Source organism: Sapajus apella, unplaced genomic scaffold (assembly GCF_009761245.1).
Source record: "Sapajus apella isolate SASKATOON/1434 unplaced genomic scaffold, GSC_monkey_1.0 scaffold18, whole genome shotgun sequence".
In the NCBI taxonomy this organism is placed as follows: domain Eukaryota; kingdom Metazoa; phylum Chordata; class Mammalia; order Primates; family Cebidae; genus Sapajus; species Sapajus apella.
The window spans coordinates 3,306,209-3,319,992 of record NW_022436958.1 but is presented as its reverse complement, the minus strand read 5'-3'; the positions used below and the strand labels follow the sequence as shown (position 1 = coordinate 3,319,992).

At 33.6% G+C, this 13,784-nt stretch overlaps 1 pseudogene; it reads left to right on the top strand.

Annotated features, from left to right (window-relative positions):
- Positions 1 to 4,372: 4,372 nt before the first annotated feature.
- LOC116556921 lies at positions 4,373 to 5,394 on the top strand (annotated as a pseudogene).
- The last annotated feature ends 8,390 nt before the right edge of the window (positions 5,395 to 13,784 follow it).

Below are 13,784 nucleotides of genomic sequence, written 5' to 3'. Positions count from 1 at the left end.
GCCCATGACTTGTTCATAGCTATTGCCAATGTACTAACTATGTAATACCCAAACTAATCTATACCCAGTTAAATGAGACAAGTCTGAAAATTAAACATTTGAATTTCAAGGCAATGTCAAATTGTTATAGAGCTTTTAAGGGCTTAATCTCCATTTCTGTATTCATCTCATTTTGAAGCAACAAAGAGCAGACTTTGAGGGTGAACATAAGTTCATGGAGCAACTTTCTGTAGCATTGTAAAGGAAGACCTCTAAGATATAACCTGAATAAGGAGAATTGTAAGATAGAAAATGAAATAGAAGAAGTTAAAAATGTTTGTAGACAGATTATTATGAATGAACCTGTAGAAAACATACTATCACAGAAAACCTGGAGAGTAAATGTAAAAAATTTAACTTTAGAGAAATTTCAAAGCAACAATAAGAGAGCTAATGTTCAGGACTTGAGTGAAGAAAATTGTGCCATAAGGAAGAACACTAGTAGATTTAAGTAGTCCAGATATTTTTGTACAAGCATATTTTAGGGGTTTATTCTGTGGATAGCATTCTTTCTTCAATTATTAAGAGAACTATAAAGAAGCATAATATTTAAAGGTGGTATACAAGGAGTTTAAGATAGAGATGGGATGTAATAGATATGTAAATGCAAGTTTAAATAAAAATGAAATACCTAAACACTAATACTAAATTAATAAAAATATAAGAAATTGTTTTATTCCATATGATATTCAAGATTACACCCAGCTTGGAGCAACTAAATAGTTCTGGTTGAGAGTGAAAAGGAGTGCATGATCAAATAAGCAAAATTGTGTGTAAAATGATCGGCAGAATTGGCAGGTTATAACAATAATCACACTAATCATTGTTTACTGAGAGCACATAATGTATGTCAGGTATTGTTTAAAATGCTTTAGAAGTGTGGCACCATTTAGCTGTTACAATAATCTTGAGAAATAAGTGTGACCAACCTCATTGTAAAATTAATGGTTAAAAAAATTAGGTAACTTTTTTAAGTTCAAGCAGGTAATAAATAGCATGGAAATTAAACTAAGGTCTACTTAAGTCTATGTAAAACACTCCTGATAAATAATGGCTGACGTAATGTATCATTTAGAAAGTTTAGCTCTAAGCTGTTATCATTAGCTATTACCTATCTTCTCCTAGTCTGCCTTATAAAATATGGGTGCTATATAAATTTTAGCTATGATTCTTATTAGACTTATGTCTATAAAAAGCTGCCCAGGAATCAAAATAAATATTTTTACTGAGAATGGAAAGAGTTAAGTGGATAATTTCAAAAGCATTTGTATTCTTCACTTATATGAGAATTAGTAATTGAAAATGTAGATTTAAAACAGTAACATCAATTATAAATTCATATTATAAAAATTAACTCAAAAGAAAATGGAAAGTGAAGGAACTTAAGCATACTTTTTTTTCACGCTCTATCAGTTAGGATCAGTTTTAAATAATATTTATATATTTGTCTCTCAAGCAAAAGAAATCTGGAAGTAGATAGTGCCAGATGATATTGTGACTCATGACTATTGTGAATCTACTACACCTCAAGGCCACTTCATGATCTAAGACAGCTGCTGTCATGGGTCTTGATGTGGGTCTTTATAGATTCATCTTGTTTGATGTCCTTTAGACTTCCTAGATCTAGATGTCATCTCTTTTCCCAGGTTTGGGAAGTTTTTAGCCATTATTTCTTTGAAGAAACATTCTTCCCCTTTTTTCTCTTTGTTCTATAAATTTCACAATGCATGTATTAATCAGATTGATGACAACCCATGATTCCTTTAAACTTCATACGTTTTTGTTCTTTCTGCTTTTTGCATCTATGACTGGGTGATTTTCAATAACCTGTCTTTGAGTTCACTGATCTTTTATTCTGCTTTATTGGCTTTGCTGTTGAAACTTTCTATTGAATTTTTCAGATCATTTACTGTATTTTTCACATTTATAGTTTCTCTTTGGTAGTTTTCCGTACTTTCTATCTTTTTTTGATGGCATTTCTCACTTTTTTCATGCATTCTTCTGTTGGCCTCAGTTAACATCATTATGGTCATTATTTTGGATTCTACATTCAATAAATAACATAACTATATGTCATTAAGGTCAGTTTTAAGAGTTTCACTTTACTCTTTTATTTGGAACATGTTTCTCTATTTGTTCATTTTCTTTGACTCTCTGTGTTGGTTTCTACAGATTAGGCGTTACAGACACTATCCAGTCTTCATAAACTGGCTTCAGATAGAAGGTGACCACCACCAAATAGCCCAGCCAGAGATTCTAAGTTCCTCTCAAACCACTGTGCTCATCAAAACTGCTGTTTTGTTCTTAGCAGTTCTCTGGAGACCAGAGCATGCCAAGTTCCCTCAATGCTCCAGGATAGGCAAGATAGTAAATATTTTCACAGGTTATAGCCAGAAACATCAGGGTGCTATATGTGTAATTCCTTCTCTCCTCCAGAAAAAGCTGGGAGCTGTAGTTTATTGTCCACTTGCTCTGCTCTGAGCTGCAACGGGGAGCTGTGGGAAATGCCTGAATGATCATACAAACCACATATTCTTTCAAACCATAACTTTGCTCTCTGTCACACCTAAGGGCCTAGCAAATCATGGGCCCTGTTGGCTCACAGAGACAAGTGGAATAAAATTAGTTTCTCAGGTAGCAGCTAGAAAAAATAGGATGCTAAATGTATAGCTCAACTCCTACTATGGAGAAGCTGAAGGCTTGATTTTATTGCTGGAGCAAACCATAGAGAAGTGTCATGAGAAGTGCCCATATGCTCACTAAAACACCCAAAGGACTAGTTACTAAAACTGCAGACTCCTGATTGTATTTCAAAAAGCACAAAGGAGCATAATCAGTTTTTTTGAAATATGTTTCCCAGGGTCCTACATATTATACCTACTTTTATTTCATTTGATTGAGCTAGGAATACAGACCCACATAGCTACAGAGAGATGTATTTTAGGTGAGCATGTTAATGTTTTCAATAAAACCAAGATAAATAAGAAAAAGAAATTTACTAGGGTTAAAAAACTACTAATAGCATTTTCTGCTACACACTTTGTGCTTGTTCTAAAGCATTCAGCCTCACATGAACACTAATGTATTCATAATCTATAAATTCAACAGGAACTAGGCAGTAATTTTGTTTCTTGTTTAAATTTTGAGTGTGATATTAACCAAAGAAGCTAAATTACCAAAAAATGATTTCAGAAGAATAAGATTTGATCTTCTAATTATACAAAAGTAAAAAGTAAGATAATCACAGATTTATTTTTTCTAAATAGTTGAAGGCTATAAATGATGACTTTAATACCATAAATAAATAAACAAGATAATTTTATGTACTGAATTGCATGGTACCTTAAGAAGAATAAGTATTAAAACTCCACAACAATTGAGGTATATTATATAGCAAGATTTCAAGAAAAGGAGAATAATTTATTTGTAATTTTTTTTTTTTTTTTTTTTAGACGGAGTTTCGCTCTTGTTACCCAGGCTGGAGTGCAATGGCGCGATCTCGGCTCACCGCAACCTCCGCCTCCTGGGTTCAGGCAATTCTCCTGCCTCAGCCTCCTGAGTAGCTGGGATTACAGGCACACGCCACCATGCCCAGCTAATTTTTTGTATTTTTAGTAGAGACAGGGTTTCACCATGTTGACCAGGATGGTCTCGATCTCTTGACCTCGTGATCCACCCGCCTCTGCCTCCCAAAGTGCTGGGATTACAGGCTTGAGCCACCGCGCCCGGCCTGTAATTTTAAGAATATCAAATAAGAGGTAACAAAGTTACCAGTCAAAGGCATAGAGGAACTAGATGTTGTACTGTCATGGATGTTGACGTGATAGAAAAAGGATTTGAAACTTTGAAACTGTGTCTATGAGTTATTAAAAGGTACTAAGTTTTAAAAATGGATAGAGAAATAAAAAGCCCAAGATCTACAGCAAAGCCTTTATTTTAGCTGGTATAAGTAACACCATAAAGAAATAGGCCACAGTGTACAAATAGAAACATACTGAAGGACAAACACAGTTCTGTAGGGAAAACCTCCCACAAACAACAGCAGGTAAATTACATTGCTTCATATCAAAGGAAAGATATTTATTTCAATCATGATAAAGTGTAACAGTAACCAAGAAAACAAAATGACATAAAAAGAACTTGTCATTTGAACATTTATTATTTATAATTATTCTCTTGAAATGTCTCAGGAAATATAACTATATTTGCTATTGCCATTTAAAAAACCTAAAAATTTACCTATAATTTAAAAAAAATAAATGGAAGAGGAATAAAACAATACATGAAAAAGAGGAAACCCATCTCCAGGGGCATTCGGGCCAGTGGACAGTAAGGGCGTGACAAGAAGGGAGGTGTCACAGTTTTCCATTTAGATCAACAACTTCAAAATCTTACCATGGAAAAGTCTGAGAAGACTGAAGTGGTTCTCCTTGCTTGTGGTTCCTTCAATCCCATCACCAACATGGACTTCACTTCAGGTTGTTTGAGCTGGCCAAGGACTACTTGAATGGAACAGGAAGCTATAGAGTTGTCAAAGGCATCATCTCTCCTGTTGGCGATGCCTATAAGAAGAAAGGACTCATTCCTGTGCATCACTGGGTCATCACGGCAGAACTTGCCACCAAGAATTCCAAATGGGTGGAAGTTGATACATGGGAAAGTCTTCAGAAGGAGTGGAAAGAGACTCTTAAGGTGCTAAAACACCATCAAGAGAAACCGGAGGCTAGTAACTGTGATCACCAGCAGAATTCACCTATGCTAGAAAGGCCTGGATGGAAGAGGAAGTGGACTGAACAAAAACAAGATTCTAATCAAAAGAAATCCCTAGATCCGAAAGCAAAAGCTGCACCCAAGGTCAAGCTGCTGTGTGGGGCAGATTTATTGGAGTTCTTTGCTGTTCCCAATTTGTGGAAGAGTGAAGACATCACCCAAATTGTGGCCAACTATGGGCTCATATGTGTTACTCGGGCTGGAAATGATGCTCAGAAATTTATCTATGAATTGGATGTCCTGTGGAAACACCAGAGCAACATTCACGTGATGAATGAATGGATCACTAATAACATCTCATCCACAAAAATCCAGAGAGCCCTCAGAAGAGGCCAGAGCATTCGCTACTTGGTACCAGATCTTGTCCAAGAATACATTGAAAATCATAATTTGTACAGCTCCAAGAGTGAAGACAGGAATGCTGGGGTCATCCTGGCCCCTTTGCAGAGAAACACTGCAGAAGCTAAGACATAGGAATTCTACAGCATGATATTTTGGACTTCCCGTTTGGGGAGCTGAAACAATCTGGGCGTTAGCAACTGGGGAAGGAAGTTGTGATCTGTTGCCTAAACTAAAGCTTAAGTTTAGTAAAAACTGGCCTCATGTGGTGGCTCATGCCTGTATTCTCAGCCCTTTGGGAGGCCAAGGCAGGCAGATCACAAGGTCAAGATATCGAGACCATCCTGGCCAACATGGTGAAACCCTGTCTTTACTAAAAATACAAAAATTAGCTGGGCATGGTGGTACGTACCTGTAGTCCCAGCTACTCGGGAGGCTGAGGCAAGAGAATTGTTTGAACCAAGAGGCAGAGGTTGCAGTGAGCTGCTTTTGCTGTGTCTATCTCAGATTGTTGACAGTAACCAGCATACTCTAGATGACAAGCGATCACTGAGATTAGACTGCGTTTTGATCTATCATGATAGGACATGCCACAGCCCTACCCTTCAGCTCAATGCAAAATAAGCAGGTGAAAAAATACCCACTTTCCATTTTTTTTTTTCTTGGAAGGGAAGAAAAGGACTGGACCATATGTGCAATACTCTGAATATTATGAAGTCTGTCCAAGTCACTGGCTTTTGTCTTACCTGTCTTGTAGTGCTAACAGAACTGAGTATACTCTAAAGAGCTGGGGGACCACTGATATTAAGGACAGCAATTTGAACTAGCACAAAGGTTAAAGAGGCCACCAGAATCTCTGTCTGGGCTAATTAGTGAGACTGTTCTTTTATAAAAGTGGCTGCTGTATCCAATGCACAAGCATCAACACAAAAATCAAGAAAAATGAAGAAACAGGAAAACATATTCTAAAAAGAGAAACAAGATAAATCTCCAGAAACTGATGCTAATGAAGTAAAGATATACATCTTACCAGACAAAGAATTTGAAATGACCATCATTAAGATACTCACAGAAGTCATGAGAACAAGCACGAACAAAGTGAGAAATGCAACAAAGAGATAGTAAATATAGAAAAATACCAAACAGAAATCATAGAGCTGAAGAATATAATAACTGACTGAAAAATTTATTATAAAGGAATTCACCAATATAGAAGATCAGCCAAATCTTATTAGAATGTATTTAGTCAGAAGAACAAAAAATTAAATGAATAAAAAAGAGTGAAGGAAGCCTAATGGACTTATAGGATACCATTAAGTGAACTAATATACACATTATGGAATTTTATACAAAAGGAAAACAGAGAAAGGAGCAGAAATCATATTCAAATAAATAATGGCAAAATGTTGTCAAATCTTGCCTGTCTAGAAAAGAAAACAGACATCCAAATTCAGAAATTTCAAAGGACAATGAACAAGATGAACCCAAAGAAATTCATGGTTAGATACAATATAGTCAAATTGTTGAAAGTCAAAGACAAAGAGAGAATTTTAAGCCTTGGATGAGAAAAGCGGCATGTTTCATACAAGGGATTGTTATTAAGACTATCTGATTTTTTTAACAGAACTATGGCAGGTCACAGTGGAGTGTGCTGACATATTCAAAGTACTAAAAGAAAATACATTTCCAACCGAGAATATAATATCAACAAAACTGTCTTTCAAATATAAAGGCAAGATAAATACTTTTCCAGAAGAACAAAAGTGAGAGTCTTCATCACCACAGGACCTGTCTTACAAATGATAAACAAGTTCTTCAAGTTGGAAAGAAAGGATGCTAAGTGGTAATATGCAAATATATAAAAAAGTAAAATTTATTGATAAAGGTAACTATATAAAAAATAGAGAATACTGAAATATTGTAATGGCTGTGAGTAAATAACTTTCAATTTTTATAAAAGTTAAAATGCAAAAGTATTTAAAGTGGATATAAATATTAAAATATGTTAATGAACTCACAATATAAAAGCATGTTAAATGTGATCTCAATTACATGAAGTGATGGGGGAAAAAGGGTAGTTTTTTTATGCAATAGAGTCAAGGTTTGTGCAAATACATCACTTTATGTAAGATCCATGCTAATAACAAAGAAAATATCTATAGGAGTCACAGAAAAGAAAAAAATAAAGGATTCATGGCATATCAATATAATACATAAACAAAACACAAAGAAGAAAACAAGAGAGAAAAATAGAGACAAAACAATTATGAGAAAAAAAAACTAATAAAATGGGAAAAGTGATTTCTTCCCTATTCATAACCAAATGTAAATAGACTAGGCTCCCTATTTAAAAGACTTAATGTAGCTGAATGGATTTAAAAAATCCAAACATATGCTTTCTTCACTCACTTTAGATTTAAAAACACTGGTTAAATTTTAGGAATAGAAAAAGATGTCTATGTAAATGGCAATCAAATGAAAGCAAGAATGACTGCTTGTGCAAGCAAAATAGACTTTAAGTAAAAAACCTTCAAGCAAGACAAGAAAGACATTATTATATTTATTATATTATATTATATTATTAAAATTATAATGGTCAGTTCAGCACAGAGATGTAAGAATTACAAATACGTATACACCTAGTATCAGGGCACCTAAATATATAAACAAATATTGACAGAACTTAAGGGAAAATACATAGTCCCACAATAACAGTAAGAGACTTCAATATCCCACCTTTAATAATAGATAAATAGAGAATAAATAAGAAAACATTAGATTTCAGCAACACTACAGACGTTATGGACCTAGTGGACTTGTATAGAACATTCACCCCAACAACAGCAGAACATACATTCTTATCAAGCGCACGGGAAACATTCTCCAGGATAGATCACATGTTAGATTACAAAACAAATCTTTACAAATATGAGTAGATTGAATCATACAAAGTATATTTTCTTACTACCATAGAAGGAAACTTGAAATCGTTAACAAGGAAAATGGAAAAATTTACAAATATGTCAAAATTAAACAACACACTTTTGAATAACCAATGAATCAAAAAAGAAGCAAAAAGGAAAATTAGAAAACATCTTAAGACAAATGAAAATAAAAGCGCAACATGCCAAAACCTATGGAATTCAGCAAAATTAGTAATAAGAGGGAGGTTTGTAGCAATAAAGGACCATAGTTTAAAAGGAAGAAATATTCAAGAAAATAGCTTAACCACACCTCAGAGAAATGAAATCAAAGGAAAAAACAAAGCACAACATTAGCAAAAGAATAGAAATAATAATTATCAGAGAAGAAATACACAGAAAACAGAAAAACAGACATAAACAATGAAACAGAGTTGGTTATTTGTAAAGATAAGCAAAATGGGCAAATTATTAGGTAGACAAAAGAAAAAATATTCATATAAATAAAAATTAATGAGGCATTAAAACTGACATAAATAAAAAAGATCATAAGAGACTACTATAAATAATTATATTCCAAAATATTAGAATATGCTGGAAGAAAAGAATATATTTCTGGAAACATACAACTAATCAAGGCTGAAATCTAAAGACAGAAAATTGGAATGTAGTAACAATCGATAGGAAGACTGAATCAGTAATGAAAATTTCTCAACAGAAAAAAAAAGCCCAAGACCAGATAGTTTCACTGATAAATTCGAACAAATATTTAAAGAATAATTAATGCCAATCCTTCTCAACTTCTTCCAAAAATTGAAAAGGGAGGAACATTTCTAAATTTTATTTGGTCAGCATTATCCTGATACCAAAGATAGACAAAGATGCTACAAGGAACTACAGGCCAACATTTCTAATGTACATAAATGGGAGAAAACCTCAGCAAAATACTAGCAAACAGAATCAACATCATAGTAAAAGAATGATACACTATGACTGAGTGGAATTTATTCTTGGGATACAAGATAGATTCAAAAAGTGAAAATTAATAAATGTGATATACTACATTAACATAATGAAGAATAAAAAACACATTATCATCTTAATGGGTGCAAAAAGAAAGCATTTGAAAAAAATCCAATAATTTTTCACAATAAAACCTCTCAAGAAAATAGGAATAGAAGGAAATTATGTTAATGAAATAGAGGCCATGTGTGAAAAGGCTGCAGTTAACAGCATACTCAGTGGTAAAAAGTTGAAAGAAACAGGAACAAAAAAAGATGACTACTGTTACCACTATATTCAAGATAGTACTGAAAATTCTAATCAGAGCAATTAGGCAAGAAAAAAATAAATAAAAAGCTTTGGCATTTGAAAAGAAAAAGTAAAACAATACCTGCTTGTAGGCCATGTGATCTTATTTGTAAAAGTCCTAAAGATCAAACAAAATCTGTCAGAAATACAAAATGAGTTCAGTGAAATTGCAAGATATGAAATTAACATAAAAAATCAGTTGTCTTTCTGTACACCAACAACAAATTATCCATAAGGAAAGTAAGAAAGCAATCCCATTTACAGCAATATTACAAAGGTTACTTAGAATATTGGACTGAAATTTTCTTTACCTGTTGTGTCTCTTCCCGATTTTGGTATCAGGATGATGGTGACTTCATAAAATGAATTAGGGAGAAGTCCTGCCTTTTGGAATGTTTTCAGAGGGAATGGTACCAGCTAGTCTTTGCATTTCTGGTAGAATTCAGCTGTGAATCTGTCTGGTCTTGGGCTAATTTTGGCTGATAGTCTATTAATTACTGCCTTAATTTCAGAACTGTTATTAGTCTATTCAGGGATTCAACTTCTTCCTACTTTAGTATGGTTAGGGTCTATGAGTCCAGGAATTTATCCATTTCTTCTAGATTTTCTAGTTTATTTGCATAGAGGTGTTTATTGTATTCTCTGATTGTAGTTTGCATTTCTGTGGGGTCAGTGGTGATATCCCCTTTATCATTTTTATTGTGTCTATTTGAGTCTTCTCTCTCTTCTTCCTTATTAGGATAGTGAGTAGTCTATCTATTTTGTTAATTTTTTCAAAAAATCAGCTCCTGGATTTGTTGAGTTTTTGGAGAGTTTTTCATGTCTCTATCTCCTTCAATTCTACTGTGATCTTAGTTATTTATCTTATTCTGCTAGCTTTTGTATTAGTTTGTTCTTGCCTCTCTAGCTCCTTTAATTGAGATTTTAGGGTGCTGATTTGAGATCTTTCAAGCTTTCTGATGTGGGCATTTAGTGCTATAAATTTCCCTTTTAACATTGCTTTAGCTGTGTCCCAGAGATTCTGGTATGTTACGTCTTTGTTCTCATTGGTTTCAAAAAATTTTATTTCATTATTTACCCAGGAGTCATTCAGGACTTTATTTTCAGTCTGTGTGTGTCTTTGCACATGAGTCTCCTGAATACAGCACACTGATGGGTCTTGACTCATTATTTGATTTGCCAGTCTCTGTGGTATTTAGCATATTACATTTAAGGTGAGTATGGTTATGTGTAGATTTGATCCTGTCATCATGATGCTATTTGTTTATTTTGCATACTAGTTGATACAGTTTCTTCAGTGTCGTTGATCTTTATATATTGCTGTGTTTTTGCAGTGGCTGCTACTGGTTTTTCTTCTCCATGTTTAGTGCTTCTTCTGACCAATATTCCTAAGGAACATCTATGTGAAAGTCCTCAATAAACTGCAGGCAAACCGAATCCAGCACCAAAGTTAAAACAATTGCAAAAGAGCAGAGTATTTTATTAGATAGTGAAAGCAGGACATTGTGCAATGAAATCTGAAAGGTACTTGGAAATTAATGAACAGTGTTAAGAGCTGAGGTATCCCATCATAGATTCTGCTACAAAGCATAGCAACTGTTGAGTTTAAATTCAACAGTAAATTAAACCTTATGGTCAAATTACCTATGAATGTGGTGGTATCAGGTTCATGACTAATATGTAAAAATCACCTAAACTAAAATGCCCAGGGTCAGAGGAGAAGAGAACAACAGGTTTATTCCCCTTGTTGATGAGAGGGATACCCTTTTGTTTGTTAGTGTGTCTTATTTAGTAGATTTGAGATTTAACCTTTAAGTGAGTTATCTCAATATAATAGTTCAAACACATTCATCAGCAACTAAAAATATTTTCTTTTTATTTTCAGTAAAAGCAGTTATAATGAATAGCAAATCCATTTTGCTTTTTAGAAAACATCATCCAGTTGCAACTAATAAATATAAAAAGTACTTTTAATATAGCATCAGAAAGCACGGCATTATCTTAGGAGAACTGTAAAAGTTACTGATGAAATCTAGTTAGGTTACAGATAAGTGCTATAGGATATGCATTATTTAGAATATCCATTTCCAACCTAAATGAAGACAGATAGGGAAAATGAGGAATAATACACCTATGTCTATGCTGCCAAAGTGAAAAATTAAATTATGCAGGTGTTTAGACTACATGTAAATATCTTAATACTTGCTGACAATTTACCCTATGTATAACTTTTCATCTAGATTTATGAAATCAAATATCAGTGGCTTATTCATTTTAGATACAGCATTGTCAAGGGAAATATTTTACATTTGTTATACTTTCTTTTTTAATTCCTCCACTCTGTTCTCTTAATTTCTCTTTTCTTTTTGACTCCGCTTTGTTTTCTCTTCTTCTATCCATATTCTCCTTAAAATTTTTCTGCTTCAGAGGAGCAACTTCCCAGTTTACACTACTTATAGCCTTTCATCGACTCACTAGTCTATCACAATGCTCCTTTAATCATCTTGTCTTTTGTTCTGCAATTCACCTGAATTTTATAGAAATGGGTTTCAGACTGTATTAAATACAGAGGAAATTCTCTGGAACTGCCGTCCATTTTCAATTATCTGCATTTGTTTACATTTCTCATTTTATTCTTTCCCTCAAAATACTACACTAACTCAATTAGTGACGATTGCTTAGTAGAGCAATTTGTTAAAGTATCTTAGTGCAAGATAATTTGAATGCAGACAATTTTTTTTTCATTGGAAACATTTGGCAGTAAGTACTTTTCTGAAAAATGATGAACATTTTTGGAAGATACTAAGAGAGGCTATGGCAAAAAACTAAGATCAAGAACATCCCCTCTCACTAAAAATAATGAATATTTTATCCCTTTTGATGATTCCATTGAATTTTTATCACTCTAACATGCTACTAGTATTAAATTAATTATGAGAGACACGGATAGTGACTCAACTCAAATCTAGTAACTCTTTCAGAGATAAAGCAGGCCTAATGCACCAAGTACCTTGTTCTAACAACTGTGATGCTGTTCTATGAATACATAATCTTGTCTTTAGAACTTTTCAGATACTGTTCACATCATTCATAAATGACAATACACTAAAACAAAAATATTATAATACTTGCAAGGATAACTAGGAGGAAAACTTCCTGAAAAGTTTAAGCCATGCGTAAGTGAATAGCTGCTCATAAAGTATGTCTTCTATTTAAAAATCTTACAACTTTAACAATTGGCTCTCATGTTATTGTAGTCATGCTAAAGGGATGACTCAGGAATTGTTAGAAAAAAAGCCATCCAGTGTGACAGTGGTTTCAGTATCTGATTTCTAGGATGAAATGAATCTAAAAACCATGGTAAGGAAGCTTTAAAAACTAGGCCAGCTACTTTAAAAAGCCTAATGGAAATTAAACAATTGGTATTCGAGACTTTATTGCATACTTAGTTATGTGTGGCCCTAAAAGTTATACATAGAAAAAGAGCTTATTATATAAGGTCATAGGGGAAAATAATACAGCGGGGAACAATTAGGGACAATTAGACTAGACGCTTTTTCTAATAGCTAAAAATTCAACCTGATAAAGTATTACAAAGAAGTAAAGCTTGTGTTACATTATTTAGTAGAAGCTGATAAAAGATTCTGGATCCCTTGAGACAGTGAGGGAGAAATCTCAGTAGAAATTTTTGTTATACAGATCCAGAAAATGCTCTTTGTATTTAGGTTACATATCTCAAGACAGCCCAAAATTCTAATTTGCTCATGCAGCCACAGCTCTGCTACTGGGTAGTTCTGTGCTAGTTATTTGGAATACAGATTGTTGTCATTCTAATTTATGAGAAACGGGTTGCATTGTCCTTAGCTGAGCTTCAGGAATTTGCAGGCAGGATATTTTCTGGACATCAACGATTTGTCTCTTTATCTTCAAGGACTTGGTCTCTCCAAGGGAGGGAGTAGATTGCCAAGGATGCTCTGAAGTACATGCTGAGCAGAAACTGACTTACTAAGATTTTCCAGGTTTCTTATCACTCCTGTAGCTCCATGTTCAAATATACTCAATACAATGCAATTATTTCAGTAAGATTTAAATTTATAAACTATGAGGCAGATATGCAAAAAAATTAACATTACTTAAAAAAATTGCACTCAGGTTTTCTCTCAAGCTCCTTATTCACATAAACTAATTGACTTAGACTATTTCACTCCTGTCTACCTAGTCCAACCCAGTTATGTTTAGCTGTATTCAGGTAGCATTATTTCAGACAGTATCCACATTAACGTTTATTTACTTATTGGAAAATAGTGTTTCAGAGTTTCCAATTCTTACCAAATTAATTTATAAGTTTAAGGCAATTTCTTATTTCATTTCTCACATTGGTGATTTGCATATTCTGTTTTATTT